Genomic DNA, 13,035 nt, shown 5'->3' on the forward strand with positions numbered 1-13,035 from the left:
CTGGGGGCTGCTGCAGCACAGAGAGAGCACCCGCCTTCAGAATGGCTTGGGGGAGGGGACACAAGAAGGGCAGTAATTGCACAACAGGTCATGACATTGCAACTGAGGTAAGTGTGAAGAGCAGGCTGGCAGAAGGTGGGGGTGCAAGGTTGCCAGAGGGTGCAGGTTCCTTGGGGCAGGAGCCCAGACCACCCTGGGAAGGAGATCTCCCACCTCAACTCCACAGTGAAGTTGGAGCAGGTGGGTGGAGGTGGGATTTGCATCTGGAGGAGGTTCCTGGGCCTCCAGGGGGAGGAGAGGCTCCCCTAGGGAGGCTGGGTGTGCCCAGTTCCCAACTCTTTATCCTGTGGGCCCTGCTGGTCACTGCCAGGCTCCTGCCCCCCTCTGTCTCCTGGTCAATGCTTATGTCCTCATGATTCACAGCTGCAAATCTGGGTGCTCGCATGCTTCCCTGGGCGCACATTCCCAGCTGAGGGTCAGATGAGCTCTGTCTGGGGGCAGTAACCGCATCGTTGGCCATCAGGTTTGATGTTATTGATCAACAACATGTGTTAAATAAGGTGTCTTTAAACAGAAACCCACATAAAACAGATTACATATAAAACATTTGACAAAGACACAGTGACCAGAGGCTGGCAGGAACCGCACCCCGTATCTCCCCTGGGGAGCAGCATCCCACTAGTTCCATGTTCCTTGTTTGCATTGTACAGGTACCATGACCAAGAACCAGCTGTAAGGGCTGTGTGTCACAGCACTCTCTATAGGAGGGAGCCCTTATGCCCACGTTGACCCTGGGAGGTCAGCCCTGGTCCCTACTCGCTCTTCATGGGAGCAGACACTGAGTGCCAGAGAAGCTACCTTGGGGCAGCCCAAGGTCACACTGCTAAGTGGCTGCTCTTGGGTTTGAACCACCAGTCTGGTGCCACTGCACTCGCTTGCTCCTCATCCTCCTGGGTCCCCAAGGCAAGGACTGCGCCTATCCATCCCTGACCCCCGGAGCTCAGCCCAAGGCCTAGCAAGCAATAAGCAAACTTTGAAAGGAGGTTGAATGAACTTTAAGACCTCCTCACTCAACATGCAAAAACCCACCACCCACCAGATGGCCCCCATGCCACTTCCACCTTCTACAACAGGAATGGTGTCATTTCAAAGGTCCTGGCAGTGACTCCCAAGAGACTTAAGGTGAAAGGCGAGTGCTAGGAGGGGGTCTGTGATCAACTAGTAACATCTGCCACAGACACTGGCGTGTGGGGTGGTTTTCGTGCGTTCAAACAGAGGGAAGCCCACATTCTTGTATCGCTGTGTCTTCAAGGGTGTCAAACTTCCTAAAAGTTAAAAACTTTCTTTTTTTTTTTTGTAAGATTTTATTTATTTATTCTTGACAGAGAGAGGCAGAGACACAGGCAGAGGGAGAAGCAGGCTCCATGCAGGGAGCCCGAATGTGGGACTTGATCCCAGAACTCCAGGATCATGCCCTGGGCCAAAGGCAGGCACTAAACCTCTGAGCCACCCAGGGATCCCTAAGACTTGGTCATTTATAGAGATTTGAAGACTGTTAGAGTAGATCTGTTGGTCAAATACAAAACTGTTTATTGTTCTCAGGGGCAAACCATTAACCTGTGATTATCTTTCCCACTGCAAAGGGATCATTTGTCCTATGAGTTCACATGGAGATAATATCACAGGCCCAGAGCCTCCAATGGTCAGCAGAAATTAGACATAAGAGGATTCGCAAACTATATCTAAGGGGCCCAATCCAGCCCTTCTCTTGGCTTTCTTCTTTTCCTTTTTATTGTGATAAAATAAATTTGAAACTTACCGTCTTAACCATTTTTAAGTGTGCAGTTCAGGGGTGTTAAGCACATTCACACCGCTGTCAGCCACCACCACTGTCCACCTCCAGGACTCTAGCGTTTTCCCAAATGGACACTCTGTCCCCACTAAACCCTGACCCTGCCCCAGACCCTGGTGCCCACCATCTACCCTGTGTCTGTGAGTCCATGGCTCTGAGGCCCCCAGGTCAGTGGAGTCATGCAGTGTCTGCTGATGACCAGTTCACTCCCTCAGCTTCATGTCCTCAGGGCTCGTCTGGGTTGTGGCAGGTGTCAGAAGTTCCTTCCTTCTGAGGCCAAACAATAGTCCACTATATGGATGGACCCTGTTTTGATTGTCCACTCATCGATGGATCCTGGGGTCACTTCCACATTTTAGCCACTGTGAACAATGCTGCTACGAACACGGGTGTGCAACTATCTCCCTGAGATCCTACTTGCAAGTCTTTGGGGCATGTACACAGAAGTGGAATTGTTGTTGGATCATACGGTAGTTCTATTTTTAATTGTATGAGGAAACTCCATACTGTTTCCCACAGTAGCTGCCCTGTTTTACATTCCCATCAACTGGGCAAGAGGGTTCCAGTTTCTCCACATCCTTGCCAACACTAGTGATTTTTTGACTTTTTAAAAATAGACATCCAAGTGGGTGTGAAGTGGCTTCTCACTGTGGCATTGATTTGCATTTCCCTGGTGATGAGTGAGGCTGAGCATCTTCTCATGTGTGTTGGGCATTCATTTGTCTTCTCCAGAGACATGTCTATTCAAACCTTTGACCAGTTTTTAATCAGGTTGCTATAGTTGCAGTTCTTTATAGATTCTGGATAAAACCTAGCCATGTCCACTTGCCTATTTATTGTGTGTAGCTGCGTTGGGGCTGCACCTGCAGAGCCGAGCAACCGCGTGGCCTGTGTGGCCTGCAAAGCCCTATTTCCACCTGACTCTTTACGGAATGGTTTGCCTACCTCACCTGGGCCTGGTAAGGGACCCTGCAGCACAGCAAAGAAAAGCCATGCCACGGTCCTTTCTTACCAGCTGTGGGTTATTTCCCCAAGCAGAAACCTAGGAATTCCAGGAAGCCCGGGTGGCTCAGTGCTGCCTTCAGCCCAGGGCGTGATCCTGGAGACCTGGAATCGAGTCCCACGTCGGGCTCCCTGCATGGAGCCTGCTTCTCCCTCTGCCTGTGCCTCTCTCTGCCTCTGTGTGTGTGTGTGTGTGTGTGTGTGTGTGTGTGTGTCTCATGAATGAATAAATAAAATCTAAAAAAGAAAAAAGAAACCCAGGAATTCCAGTCAATTCCTGTCCCTGTCACCTCGACCACAACTCCTAGGGTGGGTCCACTCCTCAGATGTGACCTCTAGCAGGGAAGTGGGCCTGGGGCCAGTGTCCCCTCCCCCACTCATGACCCCCTCCCCCAGCACTGTGCCGACAGCTGAATAACCTCCCTGGAAAATGGGAGAGGTCCCAAAGAGGATTAAGCAGAACAATGTTGATGAGCTGGCTTCTTCTGGAGGAGTCCTTCAAAAGGACAGGATGCCTCCCTGCCCGCGGGCCCCAGTCTGACTCCAGCCCTAGAGCTTGCCCCCAGGAGGCACCGCTGAGGCCAGAGCTCCTTCTGGAAAGGAGAACTTAGGCAGTTTCTCAGAGCACAGGCTCTGAGAGGAAGGGTATCCCGCCACCTCTGCACTGGTACTGAGCACCGGTGACATAGGCAGGTGGACATGGGCATATGCTCCCTCGATGGGGAGGGTGCCAGCCCAAGGGCTTCCATGGAGGCTCTGGGCCGGTTTCAATCCAAGCCCGGGGGAAGGGCTACACCTTCATCCCTCTAGGCAGAGAAAATTGGTAGTATTATAACTCAAAACATAAACTTCCCCTACAACCTAGCAATCCTAGTCTCGAGGTACACAAAGTCCTGAATGGGAAATATCCATTCACTACAGCCAATAGCTCAGAGTTGGACGCGAAAGTCCATTCGCAGGCAAAGGAGAAACAAATTGCAGGCATACTTCTTGGCAGCCAGAAGGATCAGACAGAGGTCTGGTCCAGCACAGTGCGGACGCTCCGTGCACAGCACGAGCAGCCAGGTGCAAAGAGCCCCATGGGACGCAGCATCCACCAGGAGGCATGGCTCAGCCATCCCTGGTGCTGGCAGTAGAAGCCGGATCGCTGCCCTGGGGCAGGCGGAGGATCCATGGGAAAGGATGGGGGGGGTGCACTCTGGGGGTGATGGAAGGGTCCTGTGGTGACCTGGGTGGTGCTGAACACACAGCTTCATACAATGATCAAAATACACTGAATGGGGGCATCTGGGTGGCTTGGCAGGTTCAGTGTCTGCCTCCGACTCAGGTCATAATCGCGGGGTCCTGAGGTTGAGCCCCACATTGGGCTCCCTGCTCAGTGGGGAGTCTGTCTGAGATTCTCCCTCTTCTCTCCCTCTCCCCTCGCCCTGCTTGGGCTCTCTCTCTCTTGAATAAAATATTTTTATAAACTGCACTGAAAGACGCCTGGGTGGCTCAGTTGGTTAAGTGTCTGCCTTTAGTTCAGTTCATGATCCCAGGGTCCTGGGATACAGCCCCACATGCTCTCTCTCTCCCTTCGCCCTCCGCTCACACCCCTGCTTGTGCTTACGTGCATTCTCTTTCTTTCTGTCATATAAATAAATAAAATCTTTACAAAGAAAAACAATAACTGATTATTTGAAAATTCTTCTTTATGGGACACCTGGGTGGCTCAGCGGTGAGCGTCTGCCTTCGGCCCAGGGTGTGATCCTGGGGTCCCGGGATTGAGTCCCACATCAGGCTCCCTGTATGAAGCCTGCTTCTCCCTCTGCCTGTGTCTCTACCTCTCTTTCTGTCTCTCATGAATAAATAAATAAAAATCTTAAACACACACACACACACACACTGAATTATGTATGTTTCATCATATATGAATTAAACCCCTCGAAGTTCACTAAAAGGTTAGCAGTGACCCATGGTGCCACATGGATGAGCCTGGAATGCATTCTGGGAAATGAGAGAAGCCAGATCCCAGGGATCACACCTTGGAGGACTCCATTTGTGTGAGACGTTCAGACAGGGCAAATCCAGAGATGGATAGCAGGGTGACAGTTGGTAGGGGCTGGGGAGGGAATGGGGAGGGAGTGCTTGCGATGGAGGTCTCCCACCCACTTGTGCACCATGCTGGGGGCCGGTGGGCAGGGGACCCTCAGAGGCAAGTCTGGTGCCAACGTCCCCCGGGGCCTGAGGGAAAAGGAGAGAGCCACTGCTGGGTCCCTGGATGCCAAGCATTACGTGACATCTTCCCAGCCACAGGGGGATCCTGTCCTTGCCCTACAGCAGCTCCTGAAGGAAGCCTGGGAGATTCCTGCCCTGCAGAAGGCCTCAGTGGGGCGCCTGGGGCGTTTGCACCCTGCTGGTCAGTGACTCAGCCTGACTCGGACTATAGCCACCCTGCTAATGTAGGATAAAGTCACGAGCCTTGCAGGACATCTTTAAGGCATGCAGCAGCCCTGGTGACCTGAGTCACCACAGGCTCAGATAGGGACAGGCCAGGGACAGGGGCTAAGCTAAGGCTTCCTCAGAGTTCCCTCCATAAGCCCTGAGCCCCAGCTCCACAATTCTCCCAGCTGGACAAAGCTGTTCCCTCTCTAGCCCTCAGGGGTGTCTTCGGGATGCTGTCCAATGTCCCTCCTGTCTCCTCCCCCTGAGCAAATGCTGGCACAAGCCTGACACACCCCCAGGCGCCCCTCAGCCTTGCTGCTCCCGTGCCCCTACTCTGCGCTCTAGGCCCTGCGTCCCCCACGGGGGCGAGAAGAAGGGGCAGAGGAGCAGGTGGGAGCTACTGTTAAAACTGGCTCCTAAGGGGGCTGACGAATTCATGGACTGTCAAAGTATAAATAAGGCTGATGTCAGGCTGATGATGACAAAGTACCGCAATCCAAGACACATCCAGGCAGCACATCGAAGTTTGGTTAGAATTTTTTACAAAGTGGGATCCCTGGGTGGCGCAGCGGTTTAGTGCCTGCCTTTGGCCCAGGGCGCGATCCTGGAGACCCGGGATCGAATCCCACGTCGGGCTCCCGGTGCATGGAGCCTGCTTCTCCCTCTGCCTGTGTCTCTGCCTCTCTCTCTCTCTCTCTCTCTGTGACTATCATAAATAAATAAAAATTTAAAAAAATAATTTTTTACAAAGGACAGCTTATGTAACTGTGCAGAGACAGATGTTTATTTTCGTGTACACTGGCAGCCTGAAACGACAGGAAGTCAAAGGTCACTTGCGGCATGGTCCATTTATGCAGCGTATCTAGGATAAGGAACTGCAGACAGGTTGCTGGTTGCCAGGTCTGAGGGGACAGCCAGTGCAGAGTGACTGCTAATGGGCCGAGGGCTTTATTTTGGGGTGACAAGCATGTCCTGGAAGCAGGCAGAGGTGGCATGTTCAGCAAACGGGTAGTCGAGTGCCGTGCGGACCGTCCCTCCAAAAAACCCAGGGAAGTCCTGAGTGGGGGTGGGAGGATGGGGGGGTCTGGCTAGGAAGGAGGTGCTCTGAGGGCTGCGGGAGGGCTCTTGGGGCTCTGCTCTGAGTGGTGGTCCTGCCACCCTCCCCATTTCACAGGTGAGAAAGCCAGGGCCCGACTGGCCCAGGGTCTCTGGCTGGTGGTTGGATTGTAGACATGAGCCCAGCATGGGCGCCACGGGGAAGGGTGCCACCCAGCACCTGTCAGGTGCCTCCCTTCTGGTGGGGCCCCATCCAGAGGCAGGCTGGTTAGATTGCACTCCATTTTCTTCTAATTAAAATAAATTCATATACCATAAAATTCACAATTCTAAAGCATGTAATTCAGTGGTTTTAGTATTCAGTTGTGCAGCCATCACCACTACTCATTCCAAAACGTTTTCATCCCCCCAACAGGAGCACCCCATTCCCATGAATAGCACCTCTGACAGCCACTAACTTTCCTTCGGTCTCTGGATCTTCCCATTCTGCACACTTTGTGGAATCATACACCGTAGGGGCTTTTGTGTCTGCTTATTGCACACAGCGTGATGTTTACAGTGTCCATCTATATGGGGCAGCTCATCCCTTGCTGCTGCTGAATAACAATCCACTTGGTGGAAAGATCTCTTGCTTTTAACAGTCAGTTGATGGATATTTGTGTGTGTGTGTGTGTGTGTGTGTGTGTGTGTTTTACCTTTGTCAGATGAAAAATGCTAGTTACCAAATTTTCTTCCTTTAATGCCCATGGTCCTTGGATGCATCACTTCAAAGAATGCAGAGGAAGGGGGGGGGGACCACAAAGCCAGGCTTATTCGAGGGAGGGGCCCAAGAGCGTGGCCATCAGTTTCTAAGTCTAGGGGTTTTTACAAGATTATTGGCAGGGTGTTTTAATCTGATTCACAATCTTATACCTGTCATCCCATCAGGCTTTTCTCATCTGTCACATGGGTAAGGGTGGAGGTCCTTCCAGGGTGCCTTCCTCTTAGGGCAGGGTGGGGCATCCCTACCTCTCTTCCAACCGTCCTTCGTGACTACTACAGGCCATCCTTCTGGAGTTCAGGTGAGGAAAGAGGCCCAGGGCAGAGTCAATGTGCCAATGTTCTTGGGAGCTGGTGGCAATGTGGCCTGGTCAGGGGGACCGGCCAGCACCAGGGCCCGGGGGCTCCTATTTGGGGAAGAAGAGAGGGCCCAGGAGGCATCTGAGGAGAAGCCCCTTTGTCCCTGCCCCAGTGGTCCCCACCAGTTCCAGGCCTGGCCACCTGTCGTTAGGTTGGGGCCTGGCCTGTCAGGGGATAGGGATTTCTGCCCACTGAGAGGCCTGTGCCTGGGGCGTCTTGGCGGTTCCCTGCTGGCCTTAGGCCGGGCTGGCAGTCTAGCAAGTATGGGTCACCATTTCCAACAACCCACATTTCACCCAGAGTAGGAGGCACATCTCTGTGCTCCCTCCCACCAGATGCCATGAGCTTCCCTCCTCTGATCTCAGTGTTCTTCCCGATTGCATGGGGGCATCTCTCCTGCCCCAAGGCCTTTGCACTAGCTGCTTACTCTGCCAGGGGGGACCTGTCCTCCCCCAGGTCTTCCCCTCAGGTCCTGACCTCCAGGGCACCTTTCATCATCTAACAGTTTATGTTTTATTTATTATGGTGTCTATTATCTGTCTCCCTCACTGGAGCAAGAACTCTAAGACAAGGGATTCGCCAGACCTAAATTGGTAGCTGCCCTCAGGAAGCCCTCAGTGGGTATTTGTTGTGTGAATAGTTACATGCACTGTACCTGCCAAAGCTCCCAGACCCGATGGAGGAACCATGATGATTACCCCTGCATCAGTCAGCATCCTGGTGGGAAACAGCTCTACTCCCAAGAGCTTCCCTAGACCTTACTGGAGAAGCTAGGTGCAGGGAGCTGGGGCCTTGCAGTACCTGCAGGGTGGGGCTGGGACAGGGGGTAGGGGAGGGGGGCACCAAGCAGGAGCCCTGGTTGTAGGACACAATGTTGGGAAGGCAGCCAAAAGGGGTCCAGGGGCTCCTCCAGCCTGGGCCTCCGATTGGCCAAGTCCAGGAGAAGGGACCAGCTTCTGGGAACTGGTAGAACCTGGCCTGCCATTCACAGGTCTGGGTGTCCGGACACAGAGATGGCACAGGACATCCGTCTCCGGGGACAAAACAGAGGCTAGGGCAGAGCTGGGCTCAGGCAGAGACCCCAGGCCCTGGTCCGGGCCCACATCACCAACGGCACGGCTTCCCCAGGGACTCGGGGGCCTCCAGGTAAGGAGCAAGTGTCTGGGGGCAGACTCCCGCCTTCTGACACAGAGGGCAACACTCTTGGTAGGGTGTCCTGGGCGGGGGCTCAGGCCTGGACAGCCACACCCAGCATACCCATCTTCTTCCTCGAGCCTGGGACCAGCCCGCCCTGCCTTCCCAAGAACCAGGGCTGAGACCTTGGGCAATCTGCTTTTATCCTTGCTTAATTGCTTTCTTCTCTGTAAAATGGGGCCCATTATCTACTAGGGTGCCACCAGCTCCCCAGCTCCTGGGCACTCAGTGGCCACAGCCTCCTCCTGCCTTCCTGGGGGCTCGAGTCCCGTAATCAGTTCAGGCTGGCAGGTTGTCAGTAGAATCAATGCTTTTGCCTCCGGAATGGAGCTCTAATGGCTTCTCCTGAGCCCTTTACCCTGGTCTCTGAAACAGCCAAACACTCATCACCAGGGGACCTGGACCCCGGAGAGCCCCCCAAACCTACCCCCCGTGCCCATCCTGTAATGAGCACCTAGGGGGAACAAGGAGTAAATCTGTATGGTTTTGAGTCACTGTGTTCTGAGGTGCTGTTTGTTATCGCTGGTGACTTGGCCTGTCCTGACCCACAGGCAGGGAGTCACAGGCTGTCTGAGGATCAAGGAGCTGAGCATACAGCGCCCAGCGCATTCCCGACAGATGATTCATGGAGTCAGGCGGGGCGTCCAGCCCCGAAGTCTGTGCCTGATGAGTTCACTCAGCACCGTGGTGACCTGGCTCCGATGCCCGCCTGGCCTTCACCTGCTGCCGTCCCTCTCAGCCCTGCCCATGCAGGCCTGGGCTCCTCCTTGGGCAGGCCCTCCTGCTGGCATGCTCTCCCCAGAGCTCCAGAGCTCCACCTGCTGCTTCTGGGGACACAGCCCAGACTCCCTCCTCCCACCCGAGCCACTGGGTCTCCGACAGGTGACCCTGTCCTCCTTGACCTATAGGACTGGTCACCGGAGGTGAGTCACCAGATTAAAGGCATGGGAAAAGGAGAGGCTGGGCCCTTGATTGAACAAATTTACTGTAGAGACACTGGGAGGGACCAAGGGGGCAGATTTGATTGTGGATGGAACGAATGACATTAGGGCATCGTGGTTAATATCAGGAAATGTGACAGTTTGTTGTCTGGTAGGAAGTGTCCTTATTCTTTTTTTTTAAAGAGTTTACTTACTTACTTACTTACTTATTTTTAAATCATTTTTGATAGTTTCAGTTTGGAGTTCCTTTTTTTTTTTTTTTTTTTTAAGACTTTATTTAAGAGACAGAGAGAGGCAGAGACACAAGCAGGCTCCATGCCCGGAGCCCGATGTGGGACTCAATCCCGAGTCTCCAGGATCACGCCCTGGGCCGAAGGCAGGCACCAAACCGCTGAGCCACCCAGGGATCCCAAGAGTTTACTTATTTATTTGAGAGAGAGAGAGAGAGAGCATGAGCAGAGGAAGAGGGAGAAGCAGGTTCCCAGGCTCCTGGGATCATGACCTGAGCCAAAGGCAGAAGCTTCACCGACTGAGCCACTCAGGGGCCCCTGAAAATGTCCTTATTCTTTTTTAAAAAATATTTTATTTGATTTATTCATGAGACACACAGGGAGAGAGGCAGAGACACAGGCAGAGGGAGAAGCAGGCTCCCTCTGGGGAGCCCGATGCAGGACTCGATCCTAGGACCCCAGGATCAGGACCTGAGCTGAAGGCAGACGCTCAACCACTGAGCCACCCAGGCATCCCAAATGTCCTTAACAAGACATATAAAGCACTGAGGAGTAACATGTCACAATGTCTGTATTTTACTTTAAAACTGCTTTGGTGGGACGCCTGGGTGGCTCAGCGGTTTGGCACCTGCCTTCAGCCCCGAGTGTGATCCTGGAGTACCGGGATCAAGTCCCACATCAGGGTTCTTGCATGCAGCCTGCTTCTCCCTTTGCCTGTGTCTCTGCCAATCTCTCTCTCTCTCTCTTTCTCTGTCTCTCATGAATAAATAAGTAAAATCTTTTTTTAAAAAAAAAGACTGCTAAAAAAATTTAAAAAGACTACTTTGGGAAAGACAGAAATAAGTGAAACAATTCGGCGAAATGCTACCAATAATAAAATCTATGTGCTGTGCATGTGGCTACCTATTAGACTTCTCTGATGCCTATAGATTTTCACAACAAAGGGAAAAGAAATACTGTGTAAGAGAAATTTTAAAGTACCTATTGCTAAAAAAATAAATAAAATACCTATTATTGTTGTACATTTCTGTTTAAAAATCTTTTTATGATGATTCAATACATGAGACAATGAATGTTGCACATATAATAGGCATAAATGGATAACACAGTCTTTTTAAATTTTTCAAGTATTTTTAAAGCTTTTATTTATTTATTTATTTATTCATGAGAGACACAGAAAGAGAGAGGCAAAGACAGAGGCAGAGGGAGAAGCAGGCTCCACGCAGGGAGCCCGATGTGAGACTCAATCCCGGAACTCCAGGACGACACCCTGGGCCGAAGGCAGGCGCTCAACCGCTGAGCCACCCAGGCATCACGATTTTTAAAATTTTCATTAATTTAAATTCAGGCTTCCGGAAAGCATCCTGTCGGGCACAGGTACCCACAACACGGCGTCATTCCCCGGCTTTTGCAGAGCAACGCTGGCACGTATGTGATCCGTACATGTATGTGTGTCTCCAGGTGTATATCTAGATGCATCTCTCAGTTTTGCTTGTTTTTGAGCTTTATAAAACTGACATCATGGTGCAGAAAACGGCAGCAAAATAGTGCAAGAAAGTGTGAATCTCATCAGTGCAGGGGAATCTATAGGTAAATACATACTACCGTATTATTGCTATGGTGGTGGTAAGCCACTTGTAATTCTAGTATAAATGCTATAAACAGAAGTATTAAAAGTAGCTATGACTAATAAATATGTTAAAATATACACAGTAGGAAGAGATCCAAATTGACCGAAATACCATATGTGGGAGGGGAACCAAGGCACACGGGTTTCGAGTATGCTTGAATGTTTGTTTTTGGCTTAAAATAGACTTTTTAAAGTAGAAGGTATTTTATGTAAATCTGAAGGTAACCACAACATATACCTAAGGAAAGAGAAATCAAAACACATCCATATTGAAACAATCGACGCAGGCAGGAAGACAGCAGGAGAGGGAACAGATCCGAGAGGAACAGACAGCGCCACATAGCAAACCCGCCAGCGCCAGGGGCCACTACATGATTGGGTCACAATTCCATAAGTGTAAACATAGAGCCATCGATGTAAGTGGGCTAAACGCCTCTCGAGTGGGGAGATGCTGGCCGGATGAAAAACCCAGAGCCAAATAACTGCATGCTGCCCTAGCCACCTCCTGAGATCTGGGGCCCGCGGCTGGCAGCCCAGGAGAGAAGCGCTCTGGGGAGTCTGCGGACTGCCCTGGGGACTCCAGGGGCACAGGTGCATCAGCAACCCCCCCCCTCCCCTGCCTCCTGTTTCGCCAAGCTGTCTTACAAACCCTGTGTGGCTTGTGCATAACGGGCAGTCGTGCAAGTTCTCACCCACCGAGCTTCCGAGATCTCCCCTCCATCCCATGGAGAAATCCGGGTTTTCTTCCATTCACTTAGTCATATCAGTGTTTCTCATCCATAAGGGTGTCTTTTCATTTTTTTTCTCAACTTTCTAACATCTGCCTGGTTCCCTCCTGAGCAAAGTCTTTAACACCTCTTCATTTTTATAGCTCTGTGAATCATGATTTTCCCTGTTTTGACTACAGCATAGGGAGTGTGTTGTGCCTGTTTTCCTCATTCTCTGTGCCCCGGAATGAGCTGGCTCCCCACTGCTGCTCGCCAGCTCTGTTCCAGAACCCACTGGACATCATTCTGACCTCAAGCCCGTAGGCTGGTTCTGGACTTCTGCTGCTAACATCAGGCTGCCACAAACATTCTCACTTCTCTTTCTCACATGAGTTTCTCTGGGACATGTCGGGGTGGATTTGCCAAGGAATTGGCATTCTAAAATATGCCTATCTACATCTCCCAGGGGGTGCAGAGAGTGGCACACCCCCAGAGCTCCCCTTGACCCATTCCTTGCTCCTTGCCAGCACTGGCCTGGGACACCCTGAACAGGGCACAGATGCTGATGTCAAAGAGCCCATCTCCACCGCCTCAGATGGCTGCTTTTCCAGCTGGTGCCACTTGTTTCCTATTTGGGACATGCCTGCTCATGTCTCACCAGGCCAGGCCCTGAGGAAGGAGGAGCCGACCCCCCGCAGCTATGAGGATCGCCTGGAACAGCACCTGGAATAGAGTGGGTGCTCTACAAACACCTGGATAATGGATGAATGTGTGGAGGAGGTGTGTGTGCTGAAGGCATGCAGCCAGCTCTTTCTGAGGCCACAGGATCTTTGCTCTGCACTGGATGGGGAGGGCCCAAAAGCTGAGGGGCCCTGGGCTG

Source organism: Canis lupus, chromosome 27 (genome assembly GCF_048164855.1).
Source record: "Canis lupus baileyi chromosome 27, mCanLup2.hap1, whole genome shotgun sequence".
In the NCBI taxonomy this organism is placed as follows: domain Eukaryota; kingdom Metazoa; phylum Chordata; class Mammalia; order Carnivora; family Canidae; genus Canis; species Canis lupus.